Genomic DNA, 4,253 nt, shown 5'->3' with positions numbered 1-4,253 from the left:
TTTTTAATGCAAAATTTGAAGAAATGTTTGCACCTTGAAATTTTTTATTCTTCTTGGTGCTTCGTAGACTAAGATCATTCTACGCTAATTTAATTATTAACTATTAATATAACTATTAATTTTACGTTTTTTTACTTTTTTTTAAGTTTGACCAAGTCAAAATGTTTTTATTAATAATTATTATTATTTTATTTTATTTTTATCTAGTTAAAATGTTAAATAAGACATGAAGAGTCTTGGCACAACATTTTTTAATGTAAAAAGTTATGATTTTTTTAAGCATATAATTATTATTTTTATTTTTATTTTTAGCTTTATGTAATTTGACCAAATCAAAATGTTTTTATTAATCATTATGATTATAATTATTTTATAATAATAATAATAATATTTTTATATGTATTCTATTTTGATCCAATTAAATACTTATAAATGGATAGTAAACATGCATATGCATCACTTCATCACACACATTTGATTTGTGATTATTATTAAAAATATTCTAAATATTTCATTGATGTTAAATCTCTCCATCTAATAATTATTGACAATTAATTGAAAATTTTGGAAGTCTTAGTATGAAATAATAGACACTTTTATCAATGTAATTAAAAAGATCTAAATCCATGTTTATATAATTGGACCAATATATATATAATTATATTTTTTTATTTATTTTCAATGAAACAATAGTTTGATAAGCATATGGTATTGAGGCATCGTATTATTACATAGTTACTTCAAATATAATAATATATGTTTAATTATTTTTTTTATAAATAATTTCAAATCATAGTTTTAAAGCATAGATGATTGTTTTATGGGGAGATCAAAATACATAAATATTGATAATTAAATAAATAGACATATTTACCAATGTCAGTCAACCAACTTAAATCCATGTTAACTAGACAAGCCTCCTTTCAACTTCTAAACCTTTTTTTTAATACAAAGTTTTAAGAAAAGTTTTTTTTTTTAATTTTTTTATTAATAATTATAATTTTTTTTTAATTTTAATATTTTTTAATTTTTATTTTATTTTTATCAAGTTAAAAAAAATTATGAATTATAAATATAATTTAATTATGAATTATAAATATAATTTAATTATGAATTATAAATATAATTATTGATGATGATGATGATGATGATGGTTAACGTCCACTGAGACCAAACTTTGTTCTATCGGACCTAAAGAAACAAATTATTTAGTTTGATTTAAGATTTTATTCCTATGCTCAAAAAGCTTGGAGAGAAGCCTCCCGAGCTCACTATAATTTTGACATCGTAAAATCCTAGGAAGATCAGTATTGCAACAAAGATTATGAAACTAAGATCTAATGTGGTTGTACGCAGGGCACTCTAAGAGGAAGTGGTTTTCGTCCTCAATGTTCCTATTCTCACAGAGATGGCAAATCCTTTCAATCCATGGTGTTTTAGGAACTTCCCAACGACCTGTTTCACTATGGAGCTCATGAGAGTTCGTTCTAATCTTCACTATATTAATTTTCTTCTTTGAACTAGTTAAAACAGAGAGATACTTTTGATCTTCTAGGGTGAGGTTGATGACCTTCTTAAAATAACTTGATTTTCTTTTAGCTGCTAAATCTTTCTCACACCACATTTTTTCTTTGAACTTAGAAGTAACAATATTTTTAATGTTATTAATGTTTTGCAAAGCATCATTCTCGTTGATCTCCCAAAGGTTTAACCAAGCCTTCGTGTCTTTATACCACCCTCGCTTGAGCCTTAGGTGGTTTTGGCTGGAATTTAAAGCTAGCTTAGGAAGTCTATGATCTCCTCTATTATTGAGTTTGTGCTTGTACAACAGAAGCCTAGTCATAGCTAGGCTCTCGATAGGGGGAAGTCCTACTTCTATAAGGAGAATAGGATAGGGTGTATTTCTTTTAATTCTTAGGTTATACATCATAAAACGCTTCTGGATTTGCTCAATCTTTCTCCAATATTCTCTAGAGATGCTGCAACCCCAGACCTCATATCCAGATATGATAACAAGAGTGACTAAAGTTTCAAAGAGGAACTCCTTTTTATCCCACATTACGAGTGTTACACAATATTTTTTCACGGTTTATCACCGTTCGTGTTACCCCTCTCCCGCATGTTGGAGGACTCATTCCGAGACCTGTGAGAAGTGGCATGACCTAAAACCACTCGCATTATATTCCTCTAAGTGTGAGCTTCATATGCCCTGAAGACATCTCCTACAGTATACCCATAAAAACAACCCCTTTTGCATTAGCGCGGGTCCGTAGTGTACTTCCCGCGCCAATGGGGGAAATCCTCTAAAGAGGACGCGCCAGTTGGCGCTCTGTCTCAGAGTCGCACTCGTGCCAACCGAATTGAGTAAAGTTTTCAATGAACAAGCTTCCGAAGGTTCTCCTTAACCCATTCACCAACTAAATCGATGTTGAGCTAGGATGGTTTGGCTTCGAATCTCCATAGAAGGGAAGTGGTTTGCCACCTTTCATGGAAGTTTCTAAGTGATAAAGCCAATCTCATGAATAATGTGGTTGATCCTATCTCTTTCCTCTCTATCTATAAAAGCTTGTCTCTATGCCTTGAGCAAGCTAGTTCCAGTTCCAGCATAGTGCAAGTGATATTAAGAGTTCCAGGAGTTTAAGAGATTGAAGTTGCAAGAGCCTTCTCTGCATCCATAAGGCCAAATCTAAGTGAGGAGATTCTTGTCACCAAGGAGAGAGAGGCTTGTTTCCCATCCCCACAAGCTTTACAAGACTTATGTAGCTGATCACCCAGCCAAAGGAGGATTTGACGTCAGAACTATGGTTGTATTCTTCTTTTTTGTTTATCAATAATAGATGACTATCATTATGGTTCCACTCTCATTGTCCTTTGTAATGATTGATGTTGAGTTATATCTTTTCTGATCGATATGTAATTGCATCTATTGGATTTTATGCTTGTATTTGTGTTGTTCTTTGCATGTGCAGGTGTCCAATCACGGAGAGCGTGGGGATCGTGACTGGCAGAAGCAAAGGAAAGAGAGCGACGTCTCTTCTACGAATATTAGTGTTGGAATCCAAGTAGGTTCTCATCATCCACCTTTAATTTGCAATTAGGAACTTGCGTGATAGCATTGTTTGATTGTTGCTAGACCCGGTCTGGGCTAGTAGGGATCGCCTCTGTCCGCAGAGGGGATTTACCTCCACGACAATTTGGCAAATCCATTGGGGAGTTAGCTTGTTGTTCGATTTGTAAACTTTAGACGGAGCCTGAAGTACGGCTTGATGGCCTTCGAAACACTATTGCTTTGCATTAGCGAAGTAGATCAACGCCACTTCAGTCAATCTCCGGTTCGGTTTACGGACTAAACAACTTGAAGTTTGTCTTGTCTCCTTGGTTTCTCTTGTTTTGATTGCTTAGATAGCTTTCTGGGTGGATTTCTTGTTGTCTCTTGCTTCCAGGTCTACCTGGATACTGTTAACCAAGCCTTGGACTGCTTGTTTTTATTTTTGACCTAGCAAGCTTGATTAGCGTGCCTTTTTTCCTGACAGTCGCGCCAGTTGGCGCATGTTGCTCAAAGAAAACCCGTGCCAATCCCTTAAAAGCGTGAGTTACAGCCTGACAGTCGTGCCAGGCCTGTCAACTTTTCCAGTTTGCTTGTTTGCAAGCCTTCTGAGCTTGGATTTGTATCTTGTCACATCTTTTTCAATTACTGGAGTGTGTCAGAGTCTTGTTTGACTGGTTTTGAGTCTCTTTTTTGAGAAATTCTTAATTTGATTTCCTTTGATCATTACTTGGAGGTTTGTCTCAGAATTTTCACAATTTTGCATATTTTTTCTTTTGTGTATGAGTGTTAATCGCCTTTGAGTGTTTTTATTTTATGATCTTTGGAACTCTCACCTGTTTTTCTTGATTTGCACTTGATTGATTCTTAGATTACAATCATCTTGTGTTTGAGAATTCTCTTGAATAGATCACACTTGCACAATTAGAATTCTCATTTTCAGGATATGAATGAAAAGTGTGCATAGATTACATTTGCATACTTTGGGTGTTTGCCATTTTCTATCGATTTCACATTTTAGCCCTAGGACATCTAGTGGCTTTGCATGTCGAATTTTTGGTCTTCTATCATTCCAGTCGACTTTTTGGTTACTCTCTTGCACTTGTTCAATGGTTGTTAAGTATTTTATTGCGTTATTTGAGTGATTTACTTCTTTTTCACTTGGATTCCGCCCGGCTTCGTTTTGGGCCTAGATCACATGGCTCAT

This window comes from Pinus tabuliformis, chromosome 4_2 (assembly GCF_031772625.1).
Source record: "Pinus tabuliformis cultivar Carrire ecotype Pingquan chromosome 4_2, CPIR1, whole genome shotgun sequence".
NCBI lineage: Eukaryota > Viridiplantae > Streptophyta > Pinopsida > Pinales > Pinaceae > Pinus > Pinus tabuliformis.
The sequence above is the reverse complement of the archived record's forward strand: the minus strand, read 5'-3'. Positions refer to the sequence as shown.